General features: G+C 48.5%; 1 long non-coding RNA gene across 2 annotated transcripts; it reads right to left on the bottom strand.

Moving 5' to 3' along the window:
• Window positions 1-5,012: 5,012 nt before the first annotated feature.
• Window positions 5,013-19,211, bottom strand: LOC144119020 (uncharacterized). 2 transcript variants are annotated; one of them, XR_013312228.1, is made up of 4 exons: window positions 19,011-19,211; window positions 11,698-11,831; window positions 7,889-8,044; window positions 5,013-5,221 (listed from the first exon to the last, which is right to left on the bottom strand). It is a non-coding gene; the product is annotated as an uncharacterized LOC144119020 (long non-coding RNA). The 2 variants fall into 2 exon arrangements; XR_013312229.1 differs by lacking the exon at window positions 19,011-19,211 and adding an exon at window positions 18,155-18,264 and having other exon boundaries at window positions 11,698-11,826.
• Between the last annotated feature and the right edge of the window lie 5,368 nt (window positions 19,212-24,579).

Here is a 24,579-nt window from a genome sequence, read left to right on the forward strand (position 1 = left end):
AGAAGTTGTGCCTGGCTCCCGACTGAAGAGACTCCGGTTCACTTCCGCTCGACAACCTTTTAAACCCAAAGATTTACCACGGCCGCTCAATTGCACAGCACTTGGTGTCATTGAGCGGCGGTGGCTTTACTATCCACGCGGCTCCCATTTCGCTGCGTCTCTACGAATGACCTTGAACACGAGGAGCGGAGGACGCACCACGTGACTCGCAGCAGCTGCAGTCGCTCCGACGCCGTCGCGGCGGTTGCGCGCTGCCTATACACCGTCTCGCTATGGACGAAGCAAGTCAGCTGGAGCCGACGTCCTCGAGAGTAGGTACTCGCAGACGCCGGGCCGAGTCTGATCACCCGGTCGACACTACCAGCTGGTCGAGGGATTGAACAATCGATAGGGAGCGTAAAAGCGCTAAACGGCCAGCCGAAAGGAGTGGAGGGCGGTAGCTTCGCCTGGCTCGACGGCGAGCGAAAGATGCCGAATGAAGACAGCGACGACCCTTGTTCGCAGCCGCGGCGGAGACTGGCGAGCCGCTGGAAGCGAGTTCTCGCAGTGCGGAGCCCGCAACGACCCACGCGGTCCGTCTGCCTGTCAGACTGTGCTTCGGCCCCAAGAACCTTAGAAAGTGACCTCACATGTAATCCGTGCTTTCGCTTGCATAGCTAGGGTTAGCTGAGCTAAGCCGACCCATTTCTTTTTTCTTTGCTGCGTGCCTGTTTTTCTACGTCACTACACCCATTCCACGAATTTGAATTTCCCAGTTGCTCCGATGCCGGGTTTTGCTGAGAACGGGACCATTAACATTTTTGCTTTAAGCGGTAATGCGTTGTTAGTCAGCGCCTTGATATCTTCTAAAATCAAGAAGGATTGATATCGGTCATATTTCATTGCAGTTGACAGGCGTAAATGTATTTCGTTTATTTTCGTAATGCTGCTTACTAGTAGTAACAACTAGCTCTGCTTGCAATCCACTTTGTGAGATAACTTACGCTGACTCTATAAAACCCAGTTAGACGGCTGTACCTCTAGATTGCCGTAGACATCTTAATGGCACCGTGAAGGGGGTAAATTGGAAAAGAACTGCATGTAAGTACGCTCCGTCTCCGTTGACACCGAACACAGATCAGTGGACGCGATCTTGCTCTACGTTTCCTTCGCCTACAAAGCACAGTTAAGAAGGCAACCCCGTGGAACCCTTACCTCGTAAATGGAAGGAAGGCCGTGACAACGCTCGACGCAATGTTGCAGTTCGTCACCAATGAGGACCACCTCGACGTCGCCGCCTACCTGTACTCCACTCTATGTACGAATACGCCTATATGAGAGTAAGAAAGGGAGTATGCTTCCTAGGAAATTAAGCATAGGTAAAAACCAGATATGTGGGTTAAGAGACAAGGAGGGCAATGTTATTAGCAATATGGATAAGGTAGTTAAAGTAGCCGAAGAGTTCTACACAAATCTGTACAGCAGCCAATGCGTTCAAAACGTTAATGATAAAGACAGTAGCACACACCATTGCGGCATCCCGCCAGTAATGAGAAATGAAGTAAAGAAATCATTAGCAACAGTGCAGAGGGGGAAAAGCAGCTCGCTATCATCAGGTAGCAGCAGATCTCTTGAACGACGGGGGGCAGATTCTGCTACAAAAGCTATCCACCCTGTATACGCAATGCCTTATGACCTCGACCGTACCACAAGCTTTAAAGCATGCAAACATCATACGAAAGGAGACGCCAAGGACTTGAAAGAATTACCGACCGATCAGCTTACTGTCCGTTGTCTACTAGGTATTTACTAAGGCAATCACTAATAGAGTCAGGACAACCTCAGACTTTAATCAACAAACTTATCAGGCAGGCTTTAGTAAAGGATATTCAATAACAGATCATATTCACACTATAAATAAGGGGATAGAGAAATGCACAAAATATAAACAACCCCTACATATATCCTTCATTGATTATGAGAAAGCATTTGACAAAGTGGAAACCTCAGCACTCATACAGGCATTGAATTATCAGGGCGTATAAGAGCCTTATGTAAAAATACTGGAAGATATATACTAGAACTGCACACCTACCATAGTCCTCCATAATGTGAGCAATTAAATTCCGATAAGGAAGGGCGTCAGGCAAGGAGACACGTTCTCGCTGATGCTATTCACCACCTGTCTGCAGTTGGTATTACGAGGCCCGAATAGAGAACAGCTGTGGACAAGAGTTAATGGAGAATACCTAAATAATCTGCGATTCGCTAATGACATTGCCTTGCGGAGTCACTCAGGAGATGAAGTGCAAATCATGATCAATGAGTTACGTAGAGCAGAAAGGTGGGTCTAAAAATTAACATGCAGAAAACCAAAGTAATGTTCAACAGTCTAGCAAGGAAACAGCAGTTCACAATTCGGAGCGAGGTGCAGCAAGTGGTAAAGAATCTACTTAGGGCAGGTAGTGGCAGCTTATCCGCATCACGAGAGGTAAATAACAAGAAGGGTAAGAATTGGGTGCAGCGCATACGGCAGGTTTTCTCAAATCATGAATAGCAGATTACCAATATCCCCCAAGAGAAAAGTGTACAACAGCTGTACCTCACCCGTACTCTCCTACGGGGCGGAAACGTGGAGGCTAATGAAAATGGGTAAGCTTTATTTAAGGACGACGCAGCGAGCCATGGAAAGAACAATGATAGGTGAATATGCTATGAGTCCGGAAGCGGGCTTAGTGGGTAAGGGAAGAAACGCGTCTTAATTATATCCTAGTCGAAATCAATAGGGAAAAATGGGCTTGGGCAGGGCATGCACTGCGACGGCAAGATGACCGCTGGTCCTTAAATGTAACGAAGTGGATTCCAAGAGAAGGCAAGCGTAGCAGAGGGAGGCAGAACGTTAGGCGGCAGGATGAGATTATGAGGCTTGCAGGCATTGGATGGGCGCAGCTGGGAAAGGAGAGGGTTAATAGGAGAGACATGGGAGAGGTCTTTGTCCTGCAGTGGGTGTATTGATGATGACGATGCTGCGCTCTAGGGCACTCCCTTTTTTAATGGGAGTGTGCTTGAGGACACCCGACTACAATTCAGCACCGTTATGTTTATATCGTGCAGACCGCGGAAGAACCACGACGTCATGTGTGGTTGAGCACTCGAGACGAGTAGCGCGCCGACCGTTGACAAATACAATCTTCGTCGGCGCCACGCAGAATACAAGCCTGCTGACCGAGTCTGAGTTTCGACATCCATTTGTCACGGTGGACTCAGTGAAAACGTTTTCGCCGCTACTGCGGGCCGTACAAGATGATTCGCCTGCTATGTCAGCGTGACTCTCAAGTTGTTCTTGATGGAGTGACGTAATCCGAGCGACGCCGAACCCGAGAAGTTGCGCGTCGTGGGTCGAAAGCCATTTTATGAGCTCTTATGTAACCATGCGTTCAAGCTCATGCACTTTATTTCAAGGCGAAAGCTTTATATGATCCATTCATTCAAAGCTGCTAGTTGTCTTCGTCAGAGGACAAGACCACGCAACTTTCCAAGGAGATGGCATGGAGTAGAGAAAGAGACAACTTTATTTCCCACAGGTGCAGCCAACGAGAACAGGTGGGTCCTGTGCGGCCCCCATGGTGGGGGTGACGTACTGGGCCCATAAAATGAGTGAAAGTTGCGTGGTCTTATGCGGCGCGTTGAAGAGCTGGTCCCAGCATTCCGCAGAGGGAGCTGGCAGGAAGGCCCGAGGGGAGGGTTATTTTCGCATACCCAGAGTATGTGCGCCTGAGTGGCGGACGATCCGTTCTGCTAATTTGGGCATGTGGGGTCGTATTGCCTGTTGGCGATCAGTGATAGCTTTGAGTAGCTGAGAATTAAGAGCGTCTGCGATCTTCGGAGCAGGGTGGCTTATGCTCTGCCGAGGTCGGGTTGGAGAAGCGGGAAAGGGCGTCACGTCTTTTTATGAACATAGGTTATATCGGCACAAGTCTGGGGGGGGGGGGGGGGGTTCAGCGAGTGCTCCAGGATGCGTGGCGCGGCCACCGGGATTGCTAACCCTCGGGCAAGTCGGCCGGTCCCTTCCTTACCAGCCTGTTATTCGTCAGTGGTGTAGGCAGGGGTTTATTATTTTTCAATTTTTTTAGGTTGCCCAAACCTCATATATGTCCCTTCGTTACCACAGTTGACCTCATGGGCGGGTACCCAGATTAGGTTAATTTTGCGGTCGGGAGTGCAGCCGCGCAGAATGCGTGCGGCGGAAATGAAGATGCAGCCTGCCGATTAGTTTAGGATTGCTCGTTTTCAGTCACCGGGAACTGTGCGCGTACAGCGGTCAGCGATAGCCAGCGCTATCGCTTCTGCTGCGGCGGGGGAGGGGGCGCACACCGCGGCGGCGGAGATAAGTGTAGATCGCGGCGTTGTTGCACGGACCACGTAGGTTGCACCTTGCCTTTCCGCGTCCGTTTGTGTAGTGTGTTCGTGGGAACGATAGAAATCATCCAGTTCTCGGGCTTCGTATGTGGCAAAAAAAGGCGGGTATGTGGCAGGTAGTGGAGTGGGAATCGACTGGAGCAACTTCGGAGCTAGGACGCATTACCGCACTGTAAACCAAGTTACAGACTTAAGGGTGCATTACAGAGTCTGTAACTAACAGCCTTCAAAAAGGATAACTTAGGTAGCGAAGCCTTCTTATACAGGGCACTTTTCTCACAACTCCGCCCTTCTTTACCCGATGTATTGGAAGGTGGTTTACGTAACTTACACTCTAATATAATGGGTGTAGCAGTCACACTTCACCTTTAACACCCTTTTCAATTTTTCACTTTTATGCCGCGTTATTCATTTTAGGCTTTCCACTATATTTTGAGTAGCAATGTGGAGCTGTTCAATATATTGCATTTTATCAGTTGACATTTTAGCCACCCACACATGTAATATGTGCTAGAGACAATAGCTTGCCTTTTGCTTTGCATTATGACTCCCCAGAGCATGAGAAGAGCATTCAAGAAAGGTCAGGCACATTACACTGCATGCTCCGGCAAACATTTATTGATGTGAACCAGCAAAGGCAACTTGGTGCATACTTACAAACCATCACACAATGCACTTTTACTCAGTCACATAAACATCCAGAAATTGGAGTTGGAATATGAAACAAAAGTTGCAGGCTCTTGGTTTGTAGCTCCTGTCGAACACGCAGTACGCACACGTAAATGCATTTGCACTCTTGACAGCATCACCGACAGGTTCTCTCCTGTAAAAAAAAAGTAAAAGTTGCACTTTCTACAAATGATAGCTTTGGTGCCATGTACTAGTCAAGTTTAGGGCAGTGCAAGTTGTCACAAGGGGCTTGAAAAAAATTGTTTGGACAATTCAAAAGCACTAAAAGATTACTCGAGTTCTCCATGCCAAATCTAGGTCAATCTCCCATGCCATATTTGTAAAGCAGAATGTCATAATACAAGAAAACACCGCCTTCCATATAAAAAGAATTGTTGACCTCATGATGTGACAGACAAAAAGAAAGAGAACATGGCAAACGGATGTCAAACTGGTGCCTCAAGTTTGTTTTCTAAGCAGTTATTTCTGCTTTACATATGTCTATCGTTCATCTTTTCTGTGAATTCCTTTGCTTCTTTTCTTTTGACTGTACTCCATCGATTTTTTATTTAGCTAAACAGAGAAAGGGGTTGAGAAGGAAAGGCAGCCACACCTGCTTGGGTGGACATAGTGTAAGGCCATGGCTTCCATGAAGGCATTAAGCCAGCAGAGGTTAATCCTGTACCATCTGCCGTACCCTACAATGTTATGCTAGAATTTCCAAGCGGATCATCTACAAGTTCATGAGAATCAGTTGATGCCACTAGCGCGGGGGATGGACAAAACCATCAGCGCTTTCCACTACTCGCGCCTTTCCGACCCGCTGACATGTGTTGCACGACCTTACCAAACGCTCCATGCCCTTAAAACATCCAGAAAATAGTATTCCTGTAAAATCCTCTGCTTTGTTTTCCTGATTCTCAGGTTGTATGACCACTAATTGCCATGTAAAAGTCGTAGTAAGTCTTGTCGGTACTTCTGCGAAACGACTAATTGGTCTCGCCCCACCCCACGACTATTCTTGTAGCATTTAGGTAGTTTTCCTGAAACTGCGGCTTCGGTTGTAAGCGTACCGAAAGGGCCCTCAATTACCACTGTCGCGATAGGCAAGCATACGCTTTGTTCTTCCACTACCTGTCAGATCCATACACATTTTTCTGTGTAATCGGATGGTGACGCATACAACAGGTGGACAACATCAATCGTTGCAGCTGAGTTGCTTCCCGTTCACTAGCAGGCTATGCGAGTCAGGTCGCAACAGCTTCATGTTTTCATCGTAGTTCTGACATACGGGAGCGCAACCTTTTCTTTTTCACTGTTCACTGCTGTGTGACCCTGCTTATTGCGCCCCGCCACGGTGGCTCAGTGGTTAGGGCGCTCGACTACTGATCCGGAGTTCCCGGGTTCGAACCCGACCGCGGCGGCTGCGTTTTTATGGAGGAAAAACGCTAAGGCGCCCGTGTGCTCTGCGATGTCAGTGCACGTTAAAGATCCCCAAGTGGTCGAAATTATTCCGGAGCCCTCCACTACGGCACCTCTTCCTTCCTTTCTGCTTTCACTCCCTCCTTTATCTCTTCCCTTACGTCGCGGTTCAGGTGTCCAACAATATACGAGACAGATGCTGCGCCATTTCCTTTCCCCCCCAAAAAAACAAATTATTATTATTCTTTCTGCGCTTTGGCCACTTTTGCACCGTTTTCATTGTCTTCCCTTTTTTGAGCTTTATCGGAAGAAACTTTTCTTTCGTCTTTCTCAACTGTAGAGTTCCCAAAGTGCCACTCGTGATGGTAATGCATACTTGTCCAGAAAATACGGGTCATATCAACTCTAGTGTTGTTAAACAGCTGGCGCGAAGCGAACTCCGCAATGTGTTCTGTAGCTTTGGTAGCAAACGTTACATTCTCGCGGTCCAGTAGCCAATTTCTTTCCTCTTCAGAGAGGCAGTTGTAAAACTGCTCCAACAACATCCTCTCCACAAGAGCCTGTTGGTCACTATAGGACCCGGTGCGCTTAAACCGTTCGACCAAGTTAGTTTGCAGCTTGTACAAAAAAAATCGGGATGGCTCTTGTCCCTCGACTTCTTAGCTCCCCGAAATCACTGCGTGAACGATTCTGCGCTAAGCATACATTCGCAGAAGGCAAGCCTTGACGTTCTCGTAGTTGTCCGCGCCCTCCTTGCTGAGCCGCGCGACAACCTCCGATGCCTCGCAGGGCAGTACAGTCAGTAGCCTTTGATACTAAGTCTGTCAACTGAAGGACAGTTGGCCGCACGTTCGTCGAAAATTTGCTAGATAGAGACAGATATCCTCTGACACCACATATGGCTGCATGTTCCTAGACATCTTGAACTCTACCTCCTCGTTGAGAAGCCGTACCGCTGGCTGAAGACAATTGCCCGACCTCTTGATCAACTCCACTGCTGACTTACGGAGCTCTATTGCCCGTTCCTGGTTTATTGCTTCATTCTCTCTTTCACGCTCACGCCTTTTCTGCTGTCTGAGCTGCTGTTCCATTTTTTGTTCAATGATGTTCCACGCCTCACTGAGCTAATCATCATCTGCCCCCAAATCAGTGATTGCCTGAATAATCATGAGTTTTCGTGCAAAAGCCTTTTGTATCGATCCCCAATTCCTCATACAAAAGCAACAGGTCCGGCTTCTGCAGCTTTTGTAGGTCCACTATGCTTCTGAGTCTAGGCTATTTACAAAACAACTATGCCAAAATACCAACACTCGATGATTTAAGCACATGTCTCTACCAGTTCTAAATTTTAACCCTCTTTTAGAATCTGGTCCACATCAGAGGAAAGCCAAGCACTCACCCACACATGTGATCATGTCCTGAGACAGCTGCTCTCTCGTTGGCTGACCGTTGTTGCCGCTTGTAGGTTCCTATCTCACCGCTGGTCACCAGTTTTCGTGGTGCAGGGGCTCACTGGAACCCGGGCACCTTCGGGTAGCGTGTCCGAGTCTTCGGGCTGAGAAAATATGGAACTTGAAGTTTGGGAAAACGAAAAAGAAGCAGGTTTACAGGCACTTTGAAGAAACTTTTACATAATTGCATAATTTACATAATTTATAAAAGAGCAAACAGTCAAATGGTAAAAGTCCGTAGCGTGGAGCGACTCGATAAGCCTTGTCGTCAAGGCCCAGAGCAATAGTTCGCACTCAGGTCGCCTGTTAGATATCACAAGGCTCCGCCCCTCCACAAGTCGGCGGCCAATTCAACACGTGGCACTGATCGATAGAATTACACAGCACATAGCACGCGGAGGCACTCGTTGGAATGGGCGAGGAGGATTCGACGGTCCGCTGCTACCTCGCTCAGAAGAGCGGGACGTCTCTGTGTCACCACTTCGCGCACATTTGCGTGCGCTCCCAAGCACCCTTAGAGCGTGTGGGGGTAGCGGTCTCGGTCACAGAGGAGATGTCCTGGACTCAGCGTGGCAAGCTCAGCCGGAGGCTAGCTACCAAGTGACAAGGGGGTTGGTCGTTTGGTGCCTGGCTTTCGCCAGTCGGAAGCCAGAGAATGGGTCGGAGCCAAAGGTTCCCAAAACAAAACAGTTTATACAGCTAAGAGACGATACAGAGGAATTTACAATCACTCGTACTAGCACAAAGTGATTTACAAACACAATGCAACTCATGCAAAGGCACAATCGAGAGAGATTACAATTTCACAGAACCTTTGCACCTAAAGTGCACTATCACAGAGAGAGACAAACACAATTTGTTCACCGGGCACTGCGACAGTCCGACGACCTGAGGAGCACGACGGGGCCGATCCGCAGACTGTCGGACGTTGGCTCGCTGGTCCGTGGCTGGGCGGTGGTCTCCCGGGAGTCGAGCGGGAGCGCTTCTCGGAAGCTTAAACGGCGGCTCGGGATAACAGACAGCGGCTGCAGCCCCTCATTTATAGGCGCAGCCCGCCTCTGTTCTTCGCGCTAAGGCAGGCGCGAACATACAGCCAGTATGAATAATAATAATAATACCCGCCGCGGTGGCTCAGTGGTTAGGGCGCTCGACTACTGATCCGGAGTTGGCGGGTTCGAACCCGACCACGGCGGCTGCGTTTTTATGGAGGAAAAACGCTAAGGTGCCCGTGTGCTGTGCGATGTCAGTGCACGTTAAAGATCCCCAGGTGGTCGAAATTATTCTGGAGCCCTCCACTACGGCACCTCCTTCTTCCTTTCTTCTTTCACTCCCTCCCTTCCCTAACGGCGCGGTTCAGGTGTCCAACGATATATGAGACAGATACTGCGCCATTACCTTTCCCCCAAAACCAATTAATTAATTAATGGCTGGCAGACTGTGATGTGCAGTATGAACTGCACAACCTCCTTCTTCTCGTGCCGGGAGCGCGACCCCATTGGTCGAGCGCGGACACCGTCTTCCAGAAATTTCTGGTTCCATCTCGCGTGCGAAGACGCCAGTGCGAGAGTGAAGAGGAGAGGGTGCCACTTTAGCGCGAAGAAGGTCACGCCCTCTCCGTCGACAACGAGCAGAAACTTCGACATTCTTGAGAATTCGACGCCGCGCGTGGCTGTGATTACTTTGGCGCGCCGCCGGCGAGCTGAGTGAGAAGCGTACGCAAGGTTTACGCGCTCTCCGGGGGTCCTTCTCCGCTGTTTTTTTTATTTTACCGCGCACGGTCGTGATTGCGTAAGCGCAGCGCAGTTTTTTCGAATATAAATAAATAATTGGTTTTTGGGGAAAGGAAATGGCGCAGTATCTGTCTCATATATCGTTGGACACCTGAACCGCGCCGTAAGGGAAGGGGTAAATGAGGGAGTGAAAGAAGAAAGGAAGAGAGAGGTGCCGTAGTGGAGGGCTCCGGAATAATTTCGACCGCCTGGGGATCTTTAACGTGCACTGACACCGCACAGCACACGGGCGCCTTAGCGCTTTTCCTCCATAAAAACGCAGCCGCCGCGGTCGAGTTCGAACCCGGGAACTCCGGATCAGTAGTCGAGCGCCCTAACCACTGAGCCACCGCGGCGGGTCTTTTTTTTTCGAATATGCGCCCAATTTTGCGACACTCTGTCAAAAACAGGTGATTCATGCGGGTGCTGCGGTCACTGCAGCGGCGGGCCGCAGGTCGTCTCCTGTCAGTCAATGCTAAACACTGGAAGGCATCGTGCCCTCTTCCCTCTGTTGTCTTGTCCATCGTTAATCACGTCTCGCGGCGAACCAGACAAAGGGTAGGCCATCTCCTTCCCTCCATAACAGCCTGGGAAAGATTTCGCAGGTATGTTCCCAGAGACAGCCTTTTTTTCGCAGGGTAAACGAGGGGTCCATAGACGTGTCCTCAGCAGGGTTGTAACAATGCTAATGAACTGCATTCATATTGGCCTTTCAAACACATGCTCTGATATGCAGGTACTTGCAGAATTTCGTTTAAACTGCACTGAAAGGCACAGCTCTAATTCGATGAAATTGATTGGTACTAGAGCAACTGGCATAGCCACTCACTCCTAGAAAAAGGTAGTAAAAAGGTGGTGACGGCTTCTGTTACTACCTTTTTTTAACAGTTGCTACCTTTCTACTACCTTCTTACGACCCCGATGAAAAAGGAGGTAGTAAAAATGCAGTAAGTTCGGCCGTTACTACCTTTGTACTACGTCATTACCACCTCATCGAAAGCAGAGGTAGTAATTACGGCTGCTACTCGTATGACACCATCCGGAACAAAAGTTGGCGAATATACAATTGGAGGTATATATGTTAACGGTTCGAATCTCCGTCAAGAGCTAGACTCCAACCTGAGAGTCGTATGATATATGCAGTGGGAAGTCGTATGACACCACCAGCAGCAGTGTACAAAAAACGGTTACGTAAAATTTCTATACGAAACTCTAGAAAAATCGCTGCCAGTGGTATGCTTTCACTCCTCGCGCTCCTGGTTACATGTGCGGCGCCCACCTGCGCGTTAGTAATGGGCTAGTGCGATTGTAGTTTTTTGCATTACCTTTGGTTTTGTCTAAGCCATATAAGAGCTCTGCTTCTAGCACTGGAGTCATATTTTTGCAAAGCAAAGTATTGCAGCGATGAGGCAGTGCCTGCGTCTTACCCAACATTCAGATTAGAGGTTGCTTTTAATGCTATCTAGAGGTAAACGTTGGCAATGGCAGTTGCTGTCTCGGCCTTCGAAGGTATTAAATGAAATTAATGTCTTGTCGTTGTTACTACCTTCAGATGTAGTAAATGCTAGTAATTGTAGCTCCTGTTGCTACCTAGTAACCATTACTACGTTGCAGTTACTACCTAGGTAGTAACATATGTGAAAAGCAGTTACTACCCCAAAAGTTAATAACTACAACTACCGTTTTGTTGAGAGTGCATACTCATGGCAGCCAGTACTACTTAATTGCGGTGATGGCATTATAGTGGTAGGTGAGCGAACAAGGAGTCCATTGCAGAATGCAATAAAATCAAGTGTATGAGATACCAAAAAGGAATGGGAAAATTAGTGTAGCACAGTAACATTCTGTAGTGCTTTATTTTTGCAGCGCCAATCGTACAATTAAAAATTTCTCAGAATTCCAGGGTCCCAGCTTCTTTTTATGCTGTATTTTTCATCACAATGCAGTAACAACCACATGACAAGCTGTAGTTCTAAATGCGCACCTACCTGGAATGTTTTCGAATTGTGGAAGAGAATGTTCACGGCCCCTCCTGTGTTGAATTAATTGCGGTTGTTCCTCACCATACCCTCATGCAAGCCATCCACGTTCGGGTAGGGGGAAAGCTTTGCCATCATCTGCACTGAAAAGAAAACAATCATAAGTTAAGAAAAAGCAGTGAAATGCAACAATATTTGTTAATAACTGCAACAGTAGCAAATGGCATTGATGCAGATTTGCGCAGTCTTCAAGGTTTATGAAGGGTGCTTTTTGCCTCCAAAATGGATTCTCGGAAATTGAACAGTACTACTTCTGCGCAAAAAAAATGGAGGAGAGGAAAATTGTCAGCTGTACATTTGTTTTTCCAGCAACACTGACACTGCACCCTAACAGATGGGCCAAACTAACTATTTTTAATGTGGGAAAGAAATCAGAATTTTCAAATGAGCACCAGGCACATAAAGGAAACTACCAAAAACTAAAGTAAATAAAAGCATGAAAAAGCAGCCCTCTAGGTCTCCATTTAAAGTAAATAAAATATGTGTAGCAGCCTGGAATACCTGTCATCATAAAATGAAATTGCATTTGCGGAAAGCACTTAATGTGTGATCGGTCAGAACCTGAAATGATGTATTATTTTGTTTTGTTTTTGAGGACTGCCTTGTGCGCCTTCTGTAAATGCACAAAATTCTGATCCCTTACTCATGCACTTGGTTTTTGGTGCTTGCATTCAGCAGTAATCAATTCCAACGTAACCTGCTGCATACAGTTGTGACGACCCCCCATAATGCGCAGGTCCACACGGGACGGAGAGGCAAAGAGACACCGTATGGCTCAGTTTAATTGATGATGCCCGCCGTCTTTTCACGGGGCCAGGCCCGCCGAAACGAGGCGCTTCGTAGCACACACAAGGAACGTCACACTCGCTCACCCTCCAGAAGAAGGTTCTCCGAACATTTGAGTCCATGCAGCTCCCCTTCGCTTTCTGAATCACCTCGCACAGTGCGTCCGAAAAAACACTTTTCGCTGCACTCAACACCACTGCACAACACCATATGCCTCAGCTGTCATAACTGGCGTCTCCAGGGGCAGCACTGATCTTCTTTTACAGATAAACATGAAACTCAGCACCCAAGCCTCTCCTTTCTAGTCCAAACTGGACGAAATAAATTTACCACAGTTACAAAGGAGCTCCCACTTCTAGCACGATCACGGCACAGACAAAAATATAGATAACGAAAGGAAGTAGGGCAGGTTCTGCATGCGCTCCGCATGCTCTCCTGTGAAGGTGTTACTTAATGACAAAGGTTTAACTACCAACTCCGATATCTTAACACATAAGCACATATCAATGTTATGAGCTGCGGCATTACACAATTCTAACCAGTTCACAACTGCGCTCTGTTTACGCCATTAGTCCGACTTAGCTGTCCGATTTCGCAGCGGATATCGGCCTTCATGAGGCATACCAAGTAAGTCTGTGACCCTTTGTCTGCTTTGCGACTCGCGAGGGCTCGTGGCAGGAGCCTCTCCTGGCGTTATCTGCGCGGCAACCTCGCGCGCTTCTTGTTCTTCTAGCAATGCAAGAAGTAAATCCGGTGGCATTCCGGCCGTCACCTCGGGCGCCTGCAGAACAAATGCAGGAGAGGGCGTTTTGTGCGAACTATCTGCGCGCTCCGCTTCACTTTTTGTCCCCATCAAAATCCGCGCTTTCCCTTTCCTCATTTCGTGAATACTGAACCGATGCCGACTTGAGGCGATTTGCGTGTATCCTTATCAAGCGCCGGTTCACGTTTCGGACTCTGAAGTTTACCGGAGAAAGCTTCTCGACAACCTCGCACGGTCCTCTCCACTTCGTCTGGAACTTACGAGCTATATAGCCCAATCTGCCTTTGGCAGTTTTCAATGTACACGCTGTCCCCCACATCAAACGGCGCGTCTCTAGCACTGCGATCGTGCACCTCCTTCCTGCGCTTCGCCGCTTTCTTTAAGGCCTCCTTTGCGATATCCCTCGCCACTTGCAAGCGCGATTCTAGCTCAACCTTATTGTCGTCCAGTGAAGCGTATGGGACACGACGGGGGCCCTCTGGCACTTCACTAGGCTGGTCCGGGTCTCGGCCGTAGAGAAGAAAGAATGGCGATTCGCCCGTGCTCTCGTGTGCTGTGGAATTGTAGGCAAACATTGCATACGGGAGCCACAAGTCCCAGTCCCGCTGGCCGCGCGAAACAAAATGCGACAGGAGCCCGGCCACGGTTTGGTTCAGTCGCTCCACCGCGCCGTTGCAAGCCGGATGGTACGGTGTTGTCTGCTTCTTAGCGATCTTAAGCAGCTCTCAAACTCTCCTCATTAGCTGCGACACGAAGTTCGTTCCCCGATCTGTCAAGAGTTGCCTCGGGGGTCCATGTCGGAGCACGATCTGTTCGACAAATGCTCTTGCAACCGTGTCTGCTTTCTGATCTGGGAGCGCTACCGTTTCCGCGTATTTTGAAAGGTGATCGACAAATACTAATATTTACCTGTTTCCGGAAGTGGTCGTGGGCAATGGGCTCATTATGTCCATACCTGTCCGCTCGAAGGGAGCCGAAACCTCAGGGAACGGCTGAATTGGAGCTGGTCTTCGTCCCTTGGGTGTTTTTCTTTCGAGACAGGATTGACACTTCGCACAGTAGTCTCTAACATCCTGTCGCATGCCACTCCAAAAGTACAAACGCTCCACACGCCTGCGTGTCTTTGCTACGCCAAAATGACCGGCGCATGGCGCATCGTGAAACGCGCGAAGAACCCTTTCTGTCCACGACCGAGGTATGACGACTCTCTCCCAAGCGGTTTTCTCTGGTATCCCTTTCCTGGTTCGCCCCGTGCGCCGACACAGGGTGCCGTCTTTGCCAATGAAATAACCTAGCTTTTCGGGGTGAGACGGTGCGCCCTCTAAGTTTTCGATTATTCGCTTCAGGTCAGGATCTTTGCACTGCTCTGTGCGAATTCGACGGGGTCGACTACGGGGACAAACTCACCTATAGCTGCCACGGCAGCTGTGCGGCTGAGTGCATCAGCATTCAGATGTGTCTTTCCTGACTTGTGCTCCACTTCAAAGCAGTATACCTGCAGGTGTAGATTCTATCTAGCGAGTCGCGAGCTAGGGTCCCTGACACTCATCAACCATTTCAGAGGATGGCAGTCTGTGACTAGCTTGAATTTGCGGCCGTAAAGGTAGCATCTGAAGTGCTTTACTGCCCAGACAACGGCGAGGCACTCCCTTTCCGTAGCACCGTACTTTTGCTCTGTGGGGCTCAGCTGTCGGCTAGCAAAAGCAACGGGATGTGCTTTGCCCTCGATAACCTGAGATAGCACGGCACCAACTGCGAACTTTGACGCATCTGTGGCCATAACGAAGGGCAAATTAAAATCCGGGTGGCGCAACAGCGGTGCACTCATTAGCTTCCTTTTCAGGGCCCCAAAAGCATCCTCCGCGTTTTCGTTCCTGCGAAAGGCGACATTTTTGGCTGTTAAGCGGTGAGCGGCTTAGCGAGCTTGGCGAACTCCTCTATGGGCCTTCGGTAGTAACCGATCAGGCCGAGAAACTGCCGGACCTGGCGGACGCTAGTCGGGGATGGAAAATCCGAGACACACCTTAGTTTCTCAGGGTACGGTCGCACGCCGTCAGCTGAAACAACGTGCCCGAGGTATTTCACCTCGTTTTTTGAGGAATTGGCACTTAGAGGGCTTCAGCTTGAGACCCGCTCCTCTTAGTCGCACCAAAACCTGCTCAATATTGCGCAAATGGTTCTCAAAGATGTCTCTGTATATGATTATGTCATCCATATACACGAAGCACAGCCTCCCCAGAAGACCTGCCAGGATAACATCAGCGGTTCTCTGCCAGACAGCAGGGCTGTTGGCCAGACCTATCGGCATTCTTTTTCATTCATAGTGCCCTGAGGGCGTGTTGAATGCCGTTTTCTCGGCATCTGCCGGATCCATTGCTATCTGCCAGAATCCCGCCGCCATGTCCACTACCGTGAAGTACCTGGCAGAGCCCAGCTGAGAAAGCGTCTCCTGTATATTGGGGATGGGGTATGGATCGATGCGAGTTACGGCATTTAGTTTGCGGTAGTCCACTACCAATCGATACGAGCCATCTGGCTTTTCCACGAATAGTGCTGGTGCTCCCCAGGGTGACTTTGAGTGTTCGACAATGCCGCGATTAATCAGGTCCTGCACCTGCCACTCCATCTCCTCACGTTGGAAGTAAGGAATCCTGTACGCACGCTGGTAAACGGGCGATGAAGTGCCGGTTTCTATCCTGTGCTTTATAAAGCCACAGCAGCCCAAATCCAGGTTGGACGCGGCGAATACCTCCGAGTAGTCGTTCAGCAAACCAACTAGAGCCTCCCTCTCCCTGGATTTTACGTGTGAAAGATCGAACGACGCCTTTGGAGCAGCCGAAGGACTAGAAAGCTCTACAGTTGCGAGTACCGTATCGGTGGGCTCACGTTTCTCTATCGCAGAGGTGAAGAAAGCCAATGTTTTGTTCTTGGGAAGGCTCAGTGGCTGCTGGCTACAGTTCACCACCCGTAGGGGCACTCTGTGGGCGTCATTAACTGTCACGAGGCACGCGGCTGCCTTCAGGCCATTGCTGAGAGAGTCGACCGGCTCAAGCACTCCCACGGCGCCGCTCTCTACATCTGAAGGCACACACGCGTAGAAAATGTGCTCCGACCAAGGAAGGACGACTGCCTCATCGACCAGCCTGACGGCAACCCGCGAATATATGTCAATATCGGTAATGCGAATCTCAGCCCCTCTCCTGTTCAAAAACGGAACTTTTGAGCCGCCCGCATTAACCTCTTCCTCAGAGAATGAGACTACTACCTTCCCTTTTCTCAAAAAATCCTGCCCTAATATACCTGACACTCCGTTTGGCAGAGACACCGTGTCCGGGTATACGTAGCAGGGGTGCTCCAATGCAATTCCGCCGAGAGAGAAGTGTAACCGGTAGAGTCCACTTATGCCAAGAGGATCCCCCGTTATGCCTACAAATTTGGTTGCCATACCACCAGACGCTTCCAACACCTCGCGGTCCCCCTTCCTTCGAAGCGTGTTAAAACTGCTCTCCTTAAGCAATGTCACCTTTGACCCCGTATCTATCAACAATTCCATGCAACAACCATTTAACTTGCCACGCACAACAGGGCATGCCTCGTCGGCCACACAAACTACCGCCACCTCATCATCCACTGCTCCCTCCCCACGCTCCTCAGGCTGGGGAGGACTAACTAGTTTTTTGTCTCGGTATCTGGAGCCCCGCTGTAGGCTTGCTTAGGGCGTGTCTCGCCTGCTTCTCTTTGTGGCTCCCCACGGCGCACGTTTTGGCAGAACCTGGTGATGTGTCCGCGACCCTGGCAAGCGAAGCATACGATTTCCTCAAAATCTCGCATACAGCGCCTGTAGCTTTGTGGCGGTCTCCGGTTTCCAGCGAATGGGCGCTGTTGAGCGCGCGCTTCAACCTGGCGTTTCACCTGCTGAGATAGCAGCTGTTCTAAGCGATCTAACCGCTCTGTCAAGAGAGCAACCTCAGGGTTGAGCACCGCTCTCTCTATGAGGCGTACTCTCGCTGCGGCTGTCGTTAACGCCTCATTTCGTTCCTCATCCAATGCGGCCGCCACGGCTTGGTCGAAATTGCTCGGCTTGCGCGAGAGCACGAACCGGCGCACGGGGTCTTGCAGACCAGCCACGAACAAAGCGGTCATTTCCTCTTTAAGTAGATCCTCCGCGTATTTCTTCCTTAGCTGGTCTCCTTCCTCCTCCATGCTTAACGTATCGCGTGCTAGGCGCTGAAGCCGCGACGCAAACGTTCGTACGTCCTCCCCTACCAATTGTCCGGCGTCACGGAACCTCTGTACCCGCACGTGACGTGGTTCAGTGTCGAAATGCTCAAACGCGAGCTTCTTAAATTCCGCAAATTATTTTGTGGATTTTACTTTTTCGTCTCGCCATGCAAAATCATGAGCAGCTCCTGCCATCTTACACCTCGCCATTCCCAGCATTTGAGCATCGGACCATCCCCCCATTTTCCCAATCTCTTCTAGCATGGAAAAGAAATCGCAGATTGGAACCCCTGTCTTATCTCCCGTAAACGTCGGAATGACGCTTCCTAATGCCAGCATGCTTGCTCCGAGCGACGGCTGTGGAGTGGGAGCTCCCTCAGATACAGACTTTTTTTTTTTCGCTCAAGTCCTCCGGTGCCTCAAGCCTCTCAAATGGGGGTAAAAGTCCCACAATCAGTCCCGTGATTCCCTTTTGATAACAATTTTGAAGTCATGAATGTCGCAGCATTCAGAGGACATTTGCTTTTGAGACCCCACTTCTGACACCAGTGTGACGACCCCCCATAATGCGCAGGTCCACACGGGACGGAGAGGCAAAGAGACACCGTATGGCTAAGTTTAATTGATGATGCCCACCGTCTTGTCACGGGGCCAGGCCCGCCGAAACAAGGCCCTTCGTAGCACACACAAGGAACGTCACGCAGTCCTCAATGGTGACTTTCAGTAAGCGACTTTCATGCCTGTAAAAGCAATGGAAAGCGGCTAAGGAAAACAAACTAAAATTACTGAGCACCGGACAAACATCAAGTCTGGGAATAATCGGCGGATACGGCCTCAAAACAAACGATGGATACTCCAAGTCAGGAATTGTGCGATCTTGAAATTTGACATATTCATCTAAATTATTGTACGGGCACCTGCACAGAAAATTAGGATCTCAAGAAAATTACACTAACAGAAGGTATTCAGACATATAAAAGTACGTTGGCAAAGCCTTAAATAAAAAGAAACGTGGACATTTCCATGTAACAGCCACAAAGCACTCGCAGATAACTGAAAATGCCAGACAGCTCCCACACATAACACTGGAAAGCTCTCTGGCACAGAATACTTCAATTCCTCGTACCATATGAATGGCAGACTCCGCGTAGCACATTATGCAACGCCAAACAGACCTAGCGGCGCAAACGGCCGACGACTACCGGCATGGCAAGACCGTGTCGTCGCACGCTGAGGGCGGAGCGGTTCTCCGACGGCAAGCGGTGCCGGTGAACGAGTCAGCAGCACGAAGCAATGGCGGGGTCGTTGTTTATGAGAAAGGATATAAGCGGCTCCGGTAGCGGCGGCGCGACGCCGCCATTACAGAATAAGATTCGTGCACATGCATTTTAAGCCCTGCATCGACGAACGAGTAACGAAAGCAAAAGCTGCGCACTTTTTTTCCTGGAACTGTGAAATAGAGGCCATAATGAATTTCTACATCACAACTCACCTGGAACGTGTCGCTCCCAAAGTGCATTTCAACACATGGCAAACTGCAAGCACTGGCGGCGGCTCTCAAGCTGCGCAGTTTGTGCTCGTTCGCACTCAACTTTTATCGGGCCCAGCGTTGCGAACAGGTGCGTCGCCGATGTCATTTTCCGGCACTGTTTGCAGAGACGGGGCAGTATCCTCGCTGGCAGCACGAGGGAACACACATAATCTGTCGCACCGGCTACACGTGCAGCTTTCTGTGCGCGCGAACTTCACACAACCAGATATGGATACTGATGAGGCCCGTTTCATATGCTGCGACTGGACCGAAAATATCCGGTGTAGTCGGTGAGGCCGCAGTGCGATTTTCCGTCAGTGCTTTCACATGCCACACCGACACAACGAATTCGGTCGGAGGAACAGACAAGGTCCCTTGAAGTTTGCATAGACAACCCATTATTAACCGCTACAGAAACATAACACAGATTGTGTTGATGATTTTAAGACTAGCGTATTTTTAGATGCAAGGCATTATTTCGTATGTTTTCATTCGAATAAACAGTTTTGCTTCCACCGCGGTAAGAGCTCCCACGTGACCGCACGTCGCACGTCGTCTCTGCGCTCCCCATTGGTCCGTCGCAGAGCGAACACACCGACGCTGCGGCTGAATACCAACCGGACGGAACTCGATCGCAAGCCGTCTGCGACTAGACCGACGGCTCTCCTCAGTCGCAGACCGACAGAATTCGCAGTGTCGCAGGCGAAAATAGCATGCATGCGACATTGTCCTGAGTCTATTTTGTTGAAAACGAGAGAAGTCATGCCTAGACGGTGCAGTGGTTACAAAAACTCTTTTACATGATTTTGTGACTAATTACAACTTATATTTCGAATCTCGGTTTTTAAAGACTCTTTTGGATGTATAATATCACTGTGAGCAGGATCCGGCAAGGACGGCAAACAGAGAAGTCGAAACTGCGGAGCTTCTGTGTCCTCTGTTATGAGCATGCGCAGACACAAGCGTTTGCGGGTCGGTAGGCTGGAAACGCTGATTGGTCAAAAAAGTGACGTCACGCCTGTAACGTCATGGTCATGTGACGTTTAATGCCGTCATGTCCGGTTGAAGACAGACATATTTTCCCTAGATTTTTCTCGGAATTCCCCACGTTTTTGACAGCGTGCGCGGGATAAAAAAGCGCATCTTTACCTCCACCCCACCCAGTTCGACCACTTTGCCGAGCGGAGTGCAATTGAAAAACCCTTGCCTAAATGCTAACGCGATTCACGTTTGTCCCGCTCCCTCCCACGACACTTTCCCGAACTCGGATGTTTTGTCGCCTTTGTTATTTTTTTGTGTGTTTGTGTCTGCATGCACAGTGCACGTGTCTCTACTTAAGCAAACTGCGCCGCTGATTCCGCATTCACTCTTCCTGCCGAAGAGGCTCCAGGGAAATTTACTGCCCTGTTTGCGTTTTATTCTGTTTATTTGTTTACTCGTTTTGGCCAGCGGCACGCGAGTCATGCATCTCCGCGAATCCGCCACCGTCTGTTTCTGTACTCGCCGCCGCTCTGCCTTGAGGGGCGCCTGTCGCATATATTAAGGAGCCTAAATTAAATTTTAAAGGAAAAAGGTGTGAAGAAGATGACGCGAATTAACCGAAGAGTAAAGAAGAGGAAGAAGAAGCATTCGGTGAGGTGGAGGGAGATGATTTGTGGAGAAGCATTCGGCGAGATGGAGAGAGATGATTGGTGGAGAAGAGAAGAAGACGACCACAAGGCATACGTGTATTAACACCGAGGCTATAAAAGGGCGAGTGAGAGCGAGGCCTGGGGGGGGGAGGACAGCAGAGAAGCAGAGGCTCCGGCGGGTCAGGGACACTTTGGCTGGAAGAGAGCGACGCCGGCTATTGCTCCGGTGAGCTCGCGTGCTACGACATCGCATCGTGGACTCCCTGCCGTGCCTGAGCCCGTTCCGGTGAGTCAAAAGAGGACGCTACCACCTGCTACGGCCAGGGGTGTCTCCAGTGCAGTTGCCACCCATCCGGGTGGTGCCCCCAACACCAACAACACCGGCATCATCTCCACGGGCGCTTGGACCTGGTGCTTATACGACGCAGCCAGCGACGCCGCCACCAAAGCCAACAACACCGGCATCATCTCCATAGGCGCTTGGACTTGGAGCTTGTACGACGCAGCCAGCGACGCTAGCCCAAGCGCGTCGAACGCCGCCAGCGACGCCATCCCAAGCACGGCGAGCGCCACCTCGATGCCGCCTACTGGATCCATACAACGCCGCAGCCACACCGAACCAACCGTGAGCACGAACGCAGATATATAACAAGCCCCGTTCCGTCCATGCCGTTACGAAGTAGTACTGTAAGGAACAGGGCAAGAACGCTGGATACAAAGTGCATCGGACCGCTGTCTTCACCTCCTCCTGGATGCCTGCGTTGCATGATCATGGCGCCATGCATACACACGACGTCGCAGTCACGTTGCAGCGTACTGCCGTACATCGTGGAAACAAAACGAGACCAGCGGTGGCGGCAAGGAAACATCTTTAATCTGACTCCGCTGAGTATACGGCACTTCTGTAAAAGATACACAAGCCATGGCTCCGGCGCTACCCGAAATTATCTTGACGGGGTGGTTCGCAATGGGCAAGAAAAGCAGAGTTGGGGAGACGACAGGCAATGAAACTGAAAACAAGACCGTGGTAACGGAACTACGTGCCAAATTCCTGCCACATTTTTCTTCTCGTAAAAGTATACTATCTCTTCACGGTGGTCCAAAAACCGAATCCCTGAAGTTAAAGAACCTGAGTGGTGCACAAGCCACTTGCGGGCAGCTCCACATCGGACCAATAATGTTTGCCATCTCTCTGCCTTTAGAAGTTTTTTTTAAAAAGAATGCATTTGTATATTGTATCCTTAAAACCCGTTCATTACTGTTACTTATGTTTGCAGTCCATAATGGACTTTTTTAAAGAAAATTTTTAATTCCGTGCTCCACTCGCGCATTGAAAATATTTATCGAGCACTATATTCATCCAGTCTATAAGTCCTCAAAGTCGATAAAAACACGATTCGCAGTAAGGATTACACAAAAACATTGCGTATAGCTTGTGCTCCGTGGTTTTATTTTCGAACAAAAATAAAGCTCATCGATTTTACGTTCATAGTGCAAGGTAGCTGTGTAAGTTTGTTAGACATTTTTTTCGAGACTGCAGTTTTAAGCACTTTACAGAACATTGTTACTAGCACGCCTTCAAAACACTGTTCGCAATTTAACTTGTGCATGCGACTTACATTCATTCCATTGGATGTTCGAAAATGCTGAATTACACAGACCACCGCTACAAATAGCACTGGATTATCACAAATGTCAGTTACTAACCTACACACATTAAAAGGCTGCTTAACATGTCAAGCTCATTCAATTGAAAAGAAATTGAAGAGCCTGCGTAAAGTAATGAAAAGGTCAAAAAGACCTGTAGATTACAATTTTGTTTTCTTAAATAGAGGACAATTAACAACATTTGAAACCAAAATTCTTGGACAGGTATTACAGGTAGGGACTAACTTGAAATCAGCACCTAAATGTAATCAGAGCGATACAATAGCAAATCTTGAAAAACAATGCAGAGATTACTTGAAAACTTCGCAACACTTCAGGCTAACTGGTGCTGTCAGATAAGATTAGCTAAAAAAATGTTATGCACCACCTAATTCCCAGTGGCTAATCCCAAGTGGCTAACTTCAAGATGCAGATTACAAACTACAGTAAAAGAAATACTAAACAGACATTCTAAAGTAGCCCACTAAATCTACAGTAAAATATCACAGGTATCCAACCTCTAATGTTTGTGTTTGTTCTTGCGAAACACATAGGATGAACATAACCTTAGAAATCATATACAATACATTCATTTTAGCACACAAGCTCATAAAAAGAACACAAAACAAAACTTTACACTCAGTATATGGAGGCCTATGCTCTAGAGAAAGTTTATGTGCCCCGAAAGATATGTTAGCCACCCATTTGAAAGAGCCTGTCGGAAATAAAATGCAGCACTCATAACTTATAAGGAAAAAATTAGAATACAGAAACACATGCAAACATGCCTTTCAATCTAGCTAACAAGTAATGACTAATACTGAAACACAAGGAATTAGTCAACCTGGTATTACGTGACTGTGCGCACTACAAGCAAAGCAAAAACAATTGGGCTAAGGTCAAAGCGCTCAGGACACAGGCATTCTCTTTTATCGCGTGAAAGGCATTCATCACCTTCACTTTAGGACGAAGTGAAGAAAAATTCCAGAAAAGTTCCCATGGCAACTGATCAGACTAAGGACTAGTAACTTTGTGATTAAATAAGTAATATAATTTCTGAGGACCTATGTCTAAGCACATATTTGCTTGAAAAATTCATTGTTCATCAAATCCATTATCACCATTATTTTTTTCTAATTAAAGGATATGTATAAATGCTAGCAATTCTGTCATGTGGCAGAACGGGAAGTCTATAAAATAACAAAAAATTACAAAATTCTGACAGTGCTCCCAGGAAGCTGTCCGAGCTAGATGCAAAAACATAAAAACCATGACTAGCCCATACAGGGACAAGAAACCAGGGGGGTGATGATTCTTAAGGTCAACGAAATGTTGCTGTTCCTGTTTGCCATGTCGTTCCATGCTGTCACATAATGTGAGTACAGCATTTGTCGAAGTTTAGAGCCCAAGGAATTCGCTTCTGAGCCTTGTTGTGCATCGCTAGCATTCCAGATCTCTTGAAGGTACAGAAAATCTTGCCCTGACCACCGTGAATGTAGGACATCCATGGATGCTCAGAGGCCTTATTACACGGCTTAGAAGCCAAACCCTTTGGCTCTGTACTTTTTGACAAAGGCTATACATCAGTTTTCTCACAGATTCATGCTGACATTGTTTTCCTTTTTCTTCGCTCAGGCCAACTGTATCATGTTAACATTGATAAGTTATAGTAGCAAAGTTTGTGTTCCACTACCAGTATTCCAAACAGTACTAAAAAACTAGACATGTAAAACAAGTACAGGCAGATAGAAGAGGCTGCTGTGAAGGAAAGACGAAGTGGTTTTTAAAAAGTAATGAGCTCAAAACCATCGAAGCGTGGTTTATTTTAAGCCAAATATATAAAAGCACTCTCAAGGAAGGTCAGCAGACAGAGTGCCTTCTTTAGATTTTCCAAACGGAACACCCAGAATGCTGCAAACAGCAGAATGCCCACAGAAGCGATGAGGTTTTCACTACAGGGTGATGGCCTCCGAACAGGAAAACTGCACTTTGATAGGTGAGGAGGCATGCTGTAAGTGCTTGGTCCTGCAAAATTAAAAACGAAATATCACTGACATTTCTAACACTTGTAGAAGAGCAAAAAATACTGTTGCATTTCAGTATAATGCACATTATGACTACACTATCTTAGGGATGAATTCATGAGGGGGTGGTCTCTCCTCCTCAAAGTGAGAATTTTTACAAAGAAAAACCATCCTCAACCCAATTTTTTTAAGAATAAGTCAAAGAAATGCGAGGTTCAAACATGTCAC

This window comes from Amblyomma americanum, chromosome 2, assembly GCF_052857255.1.
Source record: "Amblyomma americanum isolate KBUSLIRL-KWMA chromosome 2, ASM5285725v1, whole genome shotgun sequence".
NCBI classification, from domain to species: Eukaryota; Metazoa; Arthropoda; class Arachnida; order Ixodida; family Ixodidae; genus Amblyomma; species Amblyomma americanum.